Genomic DNA, 13,288 nt, shown 5'->3' on the forward strand with positions numbered 1-13,288 from the left:
TGCAGGAAGTGGGCGGAGCCCTGCTGGCGCTGAGGTAAAGACAGGAAGTGACCCGGGCCACGTGGACCCCGCCCCCGGCCCCGCCCCCGCCACCCCTTATGCCGTCGATTGCACTTGGAAGTCAGATTTGAGGGGGAGGTTCCGGATTGGATGAGGCGGTCACATGACCACCGGCCGGCAGCACACTGAGAGGCCTTTGCACTTGTGTCGGTCCGCCTGCCGCCACCAGGGGGCGCCAGCCAGTAGGTTTATGGATCACCAGCCCTTGTGAGTGTGTGTGTTGTGTGTGTTGTGTGTGTGTGTGTGTTTAAATCCCTGTGTTTGGATTCTCACTTCTTGTGGCTTCACTGAGGACAGTAGCAGTCGACTCCTCCTCTCTCCTTCTCTCCTCCCTCTTTCCTTCCTCCCATCCTCCCTCCCTACCCCCCCCCCCCCGGCCCCCCTCCCTCCACTGGCTGCGGCCTCAGCTGCGACTCCCCTCGTCCATCCTCCTCTCCGGCGGTCCGTCTGCCCGGGGGGAGAGGACTGAGATGGGGAACGGACTGCTGGACAGCCTGAGGACAGACAGAGGGACCGCAGGAGATGTCATGGTGTGGGCGGGGCTTCAGAAATATCTTGACATAATGATGTTGAAACACAGTCGGAATGATGTGGTGTTACTCTGACTGACGGCGGCCACGGAGCGCCTCCTAGTGTTCACATTATTGTGGCTGACTCTGGCTGCGTCTCAATCCAGGCTCTGCATCCTTGGAAGGAAGCGTCCTCCGTCTGAAGGAAGCGTCCTACCAAGGACCCAGCCCAGAAGGACCGACCCAAACCCCGCCCCCCCGGTAACCACACGGGACGGTCCAGCCTCCAACGTACTTCCTGGTTGCGTCACCGCCGTTCCCTCCTGCTGGCCAACCCAGGAAGTGACGTTTTCATAGCATCAAGCTAACCATTGGTTCTCCAGCTAAAAAACTGAAGATTTGATGTGAAATTTCAATCCTTAAATTTATACGTGGTGTCTTTGCCAGTAGGTGGCGCTAATTTCAGCCGACTTCCCAGGATCCCAGGATGCTTTGCAGCAGCACGCAAAGCATCCTGGGATACAGAAGGAGGTGAAGGATAGTAGCGGTGCAGCCTTGGTGCTAACAGTAGGGAGCATCTGGAGCGTCCTTCTGACTATTGGGAATTGGGAGGAGCCTTCACGCAGTGCTAGGACACACCTGGCCTTCAAACGCAGCCTTGGAAGGATGCAGAGCCTGGACTGAGACACAGCCACTGAGTCTATTGTTTGAAAGGACTGGTATCACACCGGACAGACGGGGGGTGGGGGGAGCACCCGCAGGACGTACCTGTCCATGACGTTCCTGAGGGCGCGCTCTATGTTCATGCGGTGGCCGACGCGGGTCACGCCCAGGTCCAGGTAGTCGTCCTTGGTGAGGGAGGGCAGGTGGGTGCCGTCGATCTCGTTGTCCAGGAAGCGCTCGCGGTGCTCGGCCAGGTTGAGGTAGCCCAGCCAGTCGGCCACGTCGTACTTGGTCCAGTAGGGCAGCGGCTTGGAGGCGAAGGGCTTGGTGGGGGAGGGGGGCGGCAGGTGGGGGTAGCTCAGGCAGGTCGGCGGGGGCATCGTGTGCAGCGGCGGCGAGGACGTCCCGGACAGGAAGTGGGTGGGCGAGAGGGAGCGGGACACCACCAGGGTGGAGTTGGGGGGCGGGGGGGCGCCGGAGGGCGCAAAGAGGGGCGGGGAGGGGGAGAAGTAGGGGTCGCCCAGCGGGTTGCCCGGCGAGGGCGGCGTGATGGACCCCCGCAGGTCGTACATGGCGCTGTAGAGGGGCGTGGTGGGGAGGAGGGGCAGCGAGGAGGGGCGGGGCGGCCCCGCCTTGGGCCGCTCCGACGGCGAGATGAGCGGGCTGGGCGCCCGGCGCCGCTGCAGCATGTGCGACTCGGCCTTCCTGGACTCCCTGCTGGGGATGAACTGGAACTCCAGCGCCTTGGTGCGGTAGACGGGCCGGTGCTTGGGCGAGGTGGGGTAGGGCGAGTAGGTGGTGGGCGAGAGCGGTGAGTGGCAGCGGGGCGGCTGCGAGGGCTGAGGGGAAGGAGAGCGCCCCCAGCTGGGGTACTGGCAGGGCGGCGTGGGGGAGGGGCAGAGGGAGGGCTGCGACAGCGAGAGGGGGGAGGGCGACTGGGAGCGGGCCGAGGGCGGGCTGAGGGCCGAGGCCGAGTCCTCGGAGAACCTGCGAGGGAACAGAGAGCCGGTCAGTGGGGCCCGGGACATCTGGAGGATGCCTGCAGGACATCTGAAGAACATCTAAAGAACATCTGCAGAACATCTGCAGAACATCTGAAGAACATTAGCAGGACATCTAAAGAACATCTAAAGAACATCTAAAGAACATCTAAAGAACATCTGCAGGACATCTAAAGAACATCTGAAGAACATCTAAAGAACATCTGCAGAACATCTAAAGAACATCTGTAGAACATTAGCAGAACGTCTGCATAACATCTGCAGAACATCTGTCAGCCACACACAGCTCAAGAGTCAACACACTAGCAGAGGAGGAGACACAACAACATAACACACTGCTGCTACTGCTACTGCTGCTACTGCTGCTACTGCTGCTGCTGCTGCTACTGCTGCTGCTGCTGCTGCTACTGCTGCTGCTGCTGCTGCTGCTGCTACTGCTGCTGCTGCTGCTGCTACTGCTGCTGCTGCTACTGCTGCTACTGCTGCTACTGCTGCTACTGCTGCTACTGCTGCTACTGCTACTGCTGCTACTGCTGCTACTGCTGCTGCTGCTGCTACTGCTGCTGCTGCTGCTGCTACTGCTGCTACTGCTGCTACTGCTGCTACTGCTGCTGCTGCTGCTACTGCTGCTGCTGCTGCTGCTACTGCTACTGCTGCTACTGCTGCTACTGCTGCTGCTGCTGCTACTGCTGCTGCTGCTACGGCTGCTGCTGCTGCTGCTGCTGCTACGGCTGCTACTGCTGCTGCTGCTGCTGCTGCTGCTGCTGCTGCTACGGCTGCTACTGCTGCTGCTGCTGCTGCTGCTGCTACTGCTGCTACTACTACGGCTGCTACTGCTGCTGCTGCTGCTACTGCTGCTGCTGCTGCTGCTGCTGCTGCTGCTGCTACTACTACGGCTGCTACTGCTGCTGCTGCTGCTGCTGCTGCTACTGCTGCTACTACTACGGCTGCTGCTGCTGCTGCTGCTGCTGCTGCTACTGCTGCTACTACTACGGCTGCTACTGCTGCTGCTGCTGCTGCTGCTGCTGCTGCTACTGCTGCTACTACTGCTGCTGCTGCTGCTGCTGCTGCTGCTGCTGCTGCTACTGCTGCTGCTGCTGCTGCTGCTGCTACTGCTGCTACTACTACGGCTGCTACTGCTGCTGCTGCTGCTGCTGCTGCTGCTGCTGCTACTGCTACTGCTACTACTGCTGCTGCTGCTACTGCTGCTACTACTCCTGCTGCTGCTGCTGCTACTGCTGCTGCTGCTGCTACTACTGCTGCTGCTACTACTGCTGCTGCTGCTGCTGCTGCTGCTGCTACTGCTGCTGCAGCTACTACTGCTGCTGCTGCTGCTGCTGCTACTACTGCTGCTGCTGCTACTGCTGCTGCTGCTGCTGCTGCTACTGCTGCTACTGCTGCTGCTGCTGCTGCTGCTACTACTGCTGCTGCTGCTGCTACTGCTCCTGGCTGGGTTCAGAGTGTTGGTCTGCACAGCTCGGTTGTGGCACTTTACTCCCAACATAATGTCGTCTGAAATGTGTGTTGGCGGCTGCAGTGTGGTGCAGGCTCCAGCAGGGGGCAGCGTGTCAGGCTCCGCCTACCTGTGTCTGCTCAGTGGCCTCTGGCTGCTCCAGCTGTCCCGGCTGCGGTGCTGCAGTTTGCTGCTCAGCTCGCTGATGATGCTGGGCTTCATGCTGCTGGCGGGCGGGTAGACCTTCTTCCCCTCCAGCAGCGCCGCTGCCGCCGCCGCCTGCTGCTCGCCGCCGCCACCCAGAGGCCCCTCCCCCCACAGCGGCTTCATCTCGGGGGTGCGCGGCCGGTCAAAGTACGGCGAAATGGGCCGCGAGCGGGCGCCGTAGCCGTCCTGGCCGCCGTCCTCCGTGGCCACGCCCTCCTCCTCCTCCTCCTCCTCCTCCTGCTCCTCCTCTTCCTCCTCCTGCCGCCGCCGCCGCCGCTGCTGCTGCTGCTGCTCCTCCTCCCTGCGGCGGTGGGCGTGGTATGCGGCGGGCGCGGTGCTGGTCTGGCGGTGGCGCTCCTCTCGGAAGCGGCTGGTCTTTGGGTAGGTGGAGGCGGCGGCGGCGGCGGCGGCGTTCTGCATCTGGAAGCTCTGGCCGTCCAGGTAGCTCATGTAGGACTCCAGGAAGTCTCCGCCCCTCTCCGAGTCGCCCGGGCCGCCCCGTGCTCCGCCCCGCCCCTTCTCGCCGCGCTCCAGCCGGCCGCCGCCCAGCGCCAGGATGCTGTCCAGGTGGTGGTCGCTGCTGCTGCGGCTGTCCAGCTCCTCGATGCCCGAGTCCACCACCGTCTCCGTCGACTCCGCCTTCTTGGCGGCGGCGGTGGCGGGGGAGGGGGAGGTGCGGTGGCGCTCCCCCGGCCCCCGGCGGGAGGGCGTGGCGTGCGTGCGCTCCTGGTAGAGCTGGGTGGAGGTGGCGGCGGTGGCACAGCTAGCGGTCATGGCGTGAGAGGCGGAGCTCCGGAGCGGAGCGGCGGACGAGGTCGCCGGGGGGCCCCGGTAGGAGGGGGGCGGGGCCACCGAGTGAGGCGGCGGCGTGGGGGAGGAGCGTCCTGACGGGTGGGTGCTGTTGTAGAGGTGGTGGTGGTGGTGGGAGAAGGTTCTGTGGTAGGCGGCGGTGGCGGTGGCGGTCGGCGGCGGCGGTGAGACGGGGGGCGGGGCCGAGGGTCCCCCACCCGGCTGCAGCGTGGAGGGCGAGGGCGGGGCGTGGGCGGGGTTGGGCGAGGTCTGCGAGGGCGAGGGCGGAGCCTGCGTGAGGTTGGCCACCTCGCTGTCGTAGGAGGTGAGGCTGGAGGCGGCCGAGTCGCCCGCCTGCGGCGAGTGCAGCGGCGTGTGGGCGGGGAAACCCGGCGGGAAGGCGGAGTCCTTCAGGGGAGGGGGAGGGGGCGGCGGCGGGGGAGGAGGAGGCGGTGGGGGCGGAGGAGGAGGGATCGGGACTCTCTGCTGCAGCTGCTGCTGCTGCCGCTGCTGCTGCTGCTGCTGCCGGGCGGCCAGGCTGTTGGCCAGCGCCCCCTGCTGGCCGTAGCTCGCCGCCCGCCCCCCGCGGTCGAAGCTGTTGGCGAACTCCAGCGGCGGGGGGAGGGGCTCGGCATACACAAACTCATCGTCGGCGTCCACCGACAGCGCCGGAGGGGGCAGGACCATCAGCCCCGCCCCCCCAACAGCGGCGCCGTTGTTAGTGGCCTGCTGAGCGCCGGTGGGAGGCGGCGGCGAGGGCGGAGTCAGGGACAGGACGTAGCTGTCTGATTGGCTCTCCATCCGCAGGAAGGTGGGTCTGCGGGGCGGCTGCTGGGAGTGGGCGTGGCCGTCTGCAGGCTCCGCCCTCCTCTCCCGGGACCGCTCCCTCTCCTGGTAGCGCTGGGCGCCGTGCACCGTCTTGTCTTCGGAGAATCGAACTCGCAGCCCCTCCCTGGGCCCGCCCCCCTCCCGCTCCCTCTCGCCGCCGCCGCCCTCGTCGTTCCAGAGGCCGCCCAGCGCCCTCAGGACCCTGGGCGAGGGGGGGCGGCCACCGCCGGCGCCGGCGCCGCCCAACATGGTGGCCGTGGTGCCGGCCAGCGAGGACGAGGTGACCAGGTAGGAGGAGCCACTGGAGGGCGCCGTCGGGGCGGCGGCGTGGGAGTGGGCGGAGGGAGGGGGGAAGACCCCGCTGGTCATCTGGCGGGTGAAGTGATGCTCCGCCCCCCTCCTCAGCCGGCCGTCGTCCCGCAGGGCGCGCTCGCGGGCCGCCAGCGCCAGGCCCAGCGGCGAGGCGGGGTCCAGCGCCTTCCCCGTCAGCGGGTGGATGAAGGTGGTGGTGTAGAGGTCGGCCGGCACCGACTTGGGCTGGTAGTCCAGGGCGGGGGGGGGGTAGTCGGGCTGGCCGAAGGCGGGCGGCATGCTGCGGCTGTGCTGCATGTAGGCGTCGCCTGAGAACATCCCCTCGTCGATGGACTTGGATGGACGCAGCCGCGAGTGGGCGGAGCCGTCCAGCTGCAGCTGCTGCGTCCTGCTCAGCCCGCCCAGCTCGCCGCCGCCGACTCCGCCCACCAGAGTCACGTCCTCCTCGGCGGACATGAAGAGCGAGGCGCTCTTGCGCCGCGCCTCGTGGAAGCGCTCGCGGTCGCGGCGGGCGGCGCCCACGATGGCGGCGCCGAACTGGCTGGTGAAGTCCAGGTTCTCCTGGGCCCGCAGGGACGGCAGCGAGGGCGGGGGCGGGGCCGGGACGGGGGGCGGGGCCGGAGGCTGCGGCGCCGGCGGGGCGGAGGGCGGGTCGGCCCCCTCGCCGTGGGCGGGGCCGTCGGCCTCCACGCTGCTGCCCTGGCTGCTGCGCCCGCTGCTGCTGGTGGACGGAGCCTTGACGATGATGGTGGGGATGGGGATGGAGCTCTTCTCCACCTTGTCTCCGCCCCCCAGGGCCAGCTGGCTCATGCGCAGGTCCTCCACCTTGGACTGCTTCACCAGGGGCCCCTTCCCCCGCCGGGCGCCGCCCTTGGGGCCGCCGGCCGCCCGCTGCGGTGGCCCCTGGCTGCTCTGCTGCTGCTGCTGCTGCTGCTGCTGCTGCTGCTGCGGCATGACGGTGGCGATGCTGGACGGGGGGACGGCGGTGGTGTAGCCCCTCCTGAGAGCCGCCGCCGCCGCCTTGGCCCCGCCCACACCCGCTCCAACGGGCTCGCCGGTGTAGGCGACCTTGCGGGATGCAGTCCTGCTCTGGGCCACGTGGGCGGCGGCGGCGTGCGCGTACGAGGTGGCGTGGTCCGCGGCGGCGGCGGCGGCGGCGGCAGCGTGGGCGGGGCCACCCGGCCTCTCTCGCCCGCCGCCGCCGCCGCCGCCGTGGCTGAAGTGCAGCGGCTGGCCGTAGGATTGGTAGTTGGCGGCGGCGGCAGCGGCAACCTGGGACGCCGAGACGGAGGGCTGCTGGGACGACTTGGTCCTCCAGCCCAGCGGGGGCGCCGAGGAGAAGGGCGGGTCCGGCGGGGCGGTGGTGGGGGGAGGGGGGATGTCGTCCGGGCCGGGCACCGACAGGCTGCGGGCGAACTTGACGGAGGGCGGGTGCAGGAAGTGCCGCTCCTCCTCGGCCGTCCCTGCGGCACACACGCACGGCAGGGAAGCAAGTCAGCGGCGAGCGGGAGCTAACGGTGGCTAACGGGCTAATGGGAGAGCGTCTGTCTGAGTCTGCCAGCCCGCTGGCCGTCAGCGAGTCCGTCCACGCTCCTCAAAAGTAGCTGTGTACTTTAGTAAAAGTACGACAAGAAAAATACTCTGGGAAAAGTAAAAGTACTCGTTCAACTCTTTTACTCGGCCAGGCTTCAGGTCATCCTGCCTGCCTGGAGCCGCTAGCCTAGCCGCTAGCCTAGCCGCTAGCCTAGCCGCTAGAAATACTCTGCCTGAACCGGACTTTTTTTATGGACTCAATGGTAAATACTGCACCAAAGGTTTTCCTTGCTTATCCCCGCCTCTACATGTGGTTGTCTATTGCTCGTCTTTGCTTGCTGTATCTAGATTGACTTCAAAGTTCCTTGCAAGTAAGTATCACTGCAACCGTTTAGTAAAGTACATTTATTCTATTCTAAAATGTACTGAAGGAAAAAAAATTACTAATATTATTATTATTATTATTATTATTATTATTATTATTATCATCATTATCTCACCAGTAATGAAAGAGTACATTGGTTGATCATTCTTCAATAATAGAAGAAGTTCTGACAGAATAAACACGTTAGCTCCACGTAGCATCGGCATTAGCCAAGACAACGTGTGTTAGTGTGTATGTGCGACACGGACTGGTGCGTAACACACACACACTGCTACACACACAGAGATAAAGTGGCAGAGAGGCGACACACTGCTGGCCACAAACAAAGAAAGAACAACAAAAAGAAGCGCATTGTCGCCCCCTGCTGGTCCGGAGGACAGACACACAGGCGGACGGACGGACGGACGGACGGACGGACGGGCGGACAGAGGAAACAGACGGCCTCACCGATGGACTTCTGCCGCAGCATACCGTGCGGTGGGCCGTGAGCGGTGGCGGCGGCGGTGAACTGTCCCCGGTCGTAACCGAGGCCCAGCCCCCCCGACAGCATCGCCAACCCAGCCGGATCGCCGAAGCCCTGCAGGGGGCGGTAGAGAGGAGGGAAGACAGGAGAGCGTGACGGAGCTGCTGCTGTGAAGGAGAACCGCTGGCCCGGGGAGCATCAGCCCGACTGTGGCTGTGTGGGTCTCAACCCAGGGTCTGCATCCTTGGAAGGAAGCGTCCTCTGTCTGAAGGAAGCATCCTCCCAAGGACCCGGCCCAGAAGGACCCAGCCCAGAAGAACCGACCCAAACCCCGCCTCCCCGGTAACCACACGGGACGGTCTGGCCTTGGGCGTATTTCCTGGTTGCGTCACCGCCGTTCCCTCCTGCTGGCCAACCCCGGAAGTGACGTTTTCATAGCATCAAGCTAACCATTGGTTCGCCAGCTAACGATGGCGTTGGAAGTTCAGATCAGTAAAAACCCTGCGTTGAAAACTGAAGATTTGATGTGAAACTTCAATACTTTAATTTATACGCGGTGTCTTTGCCAGTAGATGGCGCTAATTTCAGCCTCAGACTTCCCAGGATCCCAGGATGCTTTGCAGCAGCACGCAAAGCATCCTGGGATACAGAAGGAGGTGAAGGATAGTAGCGGTGTAGCCTTGGAATGGGCTAACAGTAGGACGCATTCCCAGTACGCATTCGGAGCGTCCTTCGGACTTCTGGGAAGTGGGAGGAGCCTTCACGCAGTGCTATGACGCAACTTCCTTTCAAACGCAGCCTTGGAAGGATGCAGAGCCTGGACTGAGACACAGCCTGTGTCATCTGTGAGCTTCCCTGTTTCAAGAAGCACCAAAAACCTGCATTCCATGGTTTGGCCAGCAGGGGGCGCCAAAGCTTGCTAAAAGTGCTAAAGTTGCTAAAGATGACTGGCTGTTAATTTGGGGGAGGAGCCCTAAATTCATACTGTTACTAAGTAGTTATTAGGTTTCTGTTGGTCTAAATCATAGGTGTCAAACTCTGGCCCGCAGGCCAAATTTGGCCTGCAGTGTAATGATGCCAATGCAAAATCAAAACCGGAGCTGCTGGCCTGCTGGTAAATTGAATTTCAAATTAAAAAAAAAACCTCATTAAAATAAATAAAATGTAATCAGCCTCTTTCATTTGCAGTCCTCTGATTTAAATTCCAACAGTGACCTTTCACCACAGAATGACATAACAATAAATAAATAACAACAATAAAACAGTGAAGTCATAATAAAATCCTTCAGTGAACAAACTGTCCTGACTGACGTACCAGAATACCAGCGGAGCATTGTGGGATCTGTAGTGTTAGCGCTGTATAATAGTGTCTGGCCAGCAGCTCCAGTAGTGATGGTGTATTGGCTTCGCGGGCCAAATATAATGACACTGCGGGCCAAATTTGGCCCACAGACCAGAGTTTGACACCTATGGTAGAGCAGCCGTGAGCAAACAACAGCAGCTGTAGCAGGAGTGATGCAGTGTGGCCAGAAGGCCAGAAGGTGGCGCTCTGAGGAGGTTGTGTGTGTGTGTGTGTGTGTGTGTGTGTGTGTGTGTGTGTGTGTGTGTGTGTGTGTGTTGTGTGTTGTGTGGTGGCCGGACAGACAGACAGACGGATGGACAGACGCACCTCACTGCCATAGAAAGAGCGGCCGCGGTCCCTCTTGGGCCCAGCGGGTCCTCGAGCCGCCGCCGTATCGTTGGTGCTGATGGTCTGCTGAGCCGCTGCAAGAATTTCATCGAGTTTATCTGAGAGTGAAAAACACAGAGAGGAAGAGGAGGGACAGACAGGAGGACAGAGAGAGAGCGAGGGAGAGGAAGAGGAGGGAGAGAGAGAGAGAGGGAGGAAGAGGAGGGACAGACAGGAGGACAGAGAGAGAGAGGGAGGAAGAGGAGGGACAGACAGGAGGACAGAGAGAGAGAGGGAGGAAGAGGAGGGACAGACAGGAGGGACAGAGAGAGAGGGAGGAAGAGGAAGAGGAGGGACGGAGAGAGAGAGGGAGGAGGAGGAGGGACAGACAGGAGGGACAGAGAGAGAGGAAGAGGAAGAGGAGGGACAGCGAGAGAGAGGGAGGAAGAGGAAGAGGAGGGGCAGAAAGAGAGATGGAGGAAGAGGAGGGACAGAGAGAGAGAGGGAGGGAGAGGAAGAGGAGGGACAGAGAGAGAGAGAGGGAGGAAGAGGAAGAGGAGGGACGGAGAGAGAGAGGGAGGAAGAGGAGGGACAGACAGGAGGGACAGAGAGAGAGGAAGAGGAAGAGGAGGGACAGCGAGAGAGAGGGAGGAAGAGGAAGAGGAGGGGCAGAAAGAGAGATGGAGGAAGAGGAGGGACAGAGAGAGGAAGAGGAAGAGGAGGGACAGCGAGAGAGAGGGAGGAAGAGGAAGAGGAGGGACAGACAGGAGGACAGCGAGAGAGCGAGGGAGAGGAAGAGGAGGGACAGAGAGAGAGAGGGAGGAAGAGGAGGGACAGACAGGAGGACAGAAAGAGAGGGAGGAAGAGGAAGAGGAGGGACGGAGAGAGAGAGGGAGGAGGAGGAGGGACAGACAGGAGGGACAGAGAGAGAGGAAGAGGAAGAGGAGGGACAGCGAGAGAGAGGGAGGAAGAGGAAGAGGAGGGGCAGAAAGAGAGATGGAGGAAGAGGAGGGACAGAGAGAGAGGAAGAGGAAGAGGAGGGACAGCGAGAGAGAGGGAGGAAGAGGAAGAGGAGGGACGGAGATAGGGAGGAAGACACACGGCCATCAAACAGAAAAAACAAACACACACACACGCACAGGGATTAGGTGAAGGTGGGCGGGGCCAGTGTGAGGGTGGGGGGGGGAGGGTGAAGGTGGGCGGAGCCAAGCGGGACTAAACTCACTCAGAGCCATCTGATAGACTGTCCTCTTCTTCTCTGTAGCTTGGGAGGATTCGAATTCTGCAGGTGGAGCAGAGAGAGAGAGAGAGAGCGAGAGAGAGAGAGAGAGAGTGAGAGAGAGGGAGAGAGTGAGAGAGAGGGAGAGAGAGGGAGGAAACGGTGAGGGGATGAGTGGAGTTCGGGACGGCGGCGGCGGCGAGAAGACACACCCACCTGATTTTTTTTTCCAGGGCGTAGCAGCTGGACGGAGGACAAAAGAAGAGGAGACTTGACTGTTTTGGCAGGACACCACAGTCCCACAGTGAATACTGATCATGTCCCCCCAGAGCAGCAAACCCAGTCACCCCACACACACACACACACACACACACACACACACACACACACACACACACACACACACACACACACACACACACATGCAGTGATGGGGGTCTGTGTGTGATTCCCACCTCTCTCCACTGATGGACAGAAGGTCCAGGTCCAGTCAGCGTTAAAAGAAAGACAGACAGAGAGACAAGGAGAAGGTGAAGTTAGAGGGTAGGAAGAGGAGGAGTCAAGAGAGGAAGAGGAGGAGTCAAGAGAGGAGGAGGAGGAGTCAAGAGAGGAAGAGGAGGAGTCAAGAGAGGAGGAGGAGGAGTCAAGAGAGGACGAGGAGGAGTCAAGAAAGGAAGAGGAGGAGGAGGAGGAGTCAAGAGAGGATGAGGAGGAGCAGGAGATGGACTGTGTGTGTGTGTGTGTGTGTGTGTGTGTGTGTTGGGGCAGCAGCAGTGTGAGGACGGAGGTGCGCTGTGGGGACGGTGCAGGCGAACCAGGACACTGCACCACCTGACTGGCCCCTCCCACTGGGCCACTGGAGCGCCATCACTGGAGGACCAGGAGAAGGTGGAGCCTCCCACCGCTCTACTGCACACAGTGGCGGGTGGCGCTCTGGGTGGCGCCACATCAAACTTCTACACCCTCAACACCATCGTTTCCAAATCACACCTAGTGTGTGTGTGTGTGTGTGTGTGTGTGTGTGTGTGTGTGTGTGTGTGAGAGTGGGGTCACAGCTGTGTGAGGGGCGGGGCTCAGCAGCAGCAGTGGGAGGGTTAAGGATCAGACAGCAGCAGCAGGTGTGGGTTTGGTGGGAGGTGGGAGGAGTCAGGGGGGGTCAGGTGGGCAGGGGAGGGGGGTCAGGTGGGCGGGGTTACCTGTAGTGTGGGTGCTGGTAGTGACAGTGTGGAACCTCTGAAAGAACAGTGAGACGCATTCACACGTCAGTCGTCTTCTTCTTCTTCTTCTTTTCTTCATTTTCTTCTACTTCTTCTTCTTCTCCTCCAGACCACACACCTCTCCCCGCCCCCAGCCTGCTCTAGCCCCGCCCCCCCACTCCACCCTCCGCCCAGCACGATGCTCTCCTCCGTCCCTCCGTCATCTCTTACCCATCTCCTCCAGCTCGGAGGTCATGGACTTGGACCTGAGGGCGATGGCTGGGGTGCTCAGCCTCTTGCTCTGCTGGGGGACTGCAGGGGGAAAGACAGCAGGAGGTCAGTGGGACCGCTGGAGGTCCAACCCCTCCACCCATCAACCACCAGGCTCTTACTCTTCTTCCTGGAGCCCTCCTCCATGTCAGGGTTGCGGGTCACCATGACCACCTTGACCATGAGGCTGTTGCCGCCCTGCCGGATCATGTTGACCACCTGGCGGTGGCCCACCTTCACCACGTTCTGCCCGTTGACCTGCAGGGGGAGGAAGAGAGTCAAGGTCCAGTCTACACAGAGAAGCTGGAAACGTCTGAAAACGATGTAGGTGAGAAGGTGAGAAGGTGAGAAGGTAGGAAGGTAGGATGGTAGGAAGGTAGGGAGGTAGGAAGGTAGGGAGGTAGGAAGATAGGAAGGTAGGAAGGTAAGAAGATGGGTAGATGGGAGGATGGGAAGGTAGGAAGGTAGGAAGGTAGGAGGTAGGAAGGTAGGAGGTAGGAAGGTAAGAAGGTGAGAAGATGGGTAGATGGGAAGATAGGAAGGTAGGAAGTTAGGAAGATAGGAAGATAGGAAGGTAGAAAGGTAGGATGGTAGGAAGGTAGGATGGTAGGATGGTAGGATGGTAGAAAGGTAGGATGGTAGGAAGGTAGGAAGGTAGGAAGGTAGGATGGTAGGAAGGTAGCATGCTAAGAAGGTGAGAAGGTGAGAAGGACGGCAGTAGCACCTCGATC

General features: G+C 61.4%; 1 pseudogene; it reads right to left on the reverse strand.

Annotated features, from left to right (window-relative positions):
- Positions 1-437: 437 nt before the first annotated feature.
- The window catches only part of LOC142882598 (SH3 and multiple ankyrin repeat domains protein 1-like), a 24,896-nt pseudogene continuing 12,045 nt past the window's right edge, over positions 438-13,288 (reverse strand).

The sequence above is a fragment of the Nelusetta ayraudi genome, unplaced genomic scaffold (genome assembly GCF_046127955.1).
Source record: "Nelusetta ayraudi isolate G7.1 ecotype Tasmania unplaced genomic scaffold, CSIRO-AGI_Nayr_v1 ptg000350l, whole genome shotgun sequence".
Lineage (NCBI taxonomy): Eukaryota > Metazoa > Chordata > Actinopteri > Tetraodontiformes > Monacanthidae > Nelusetta > Nelusetta ayraudi.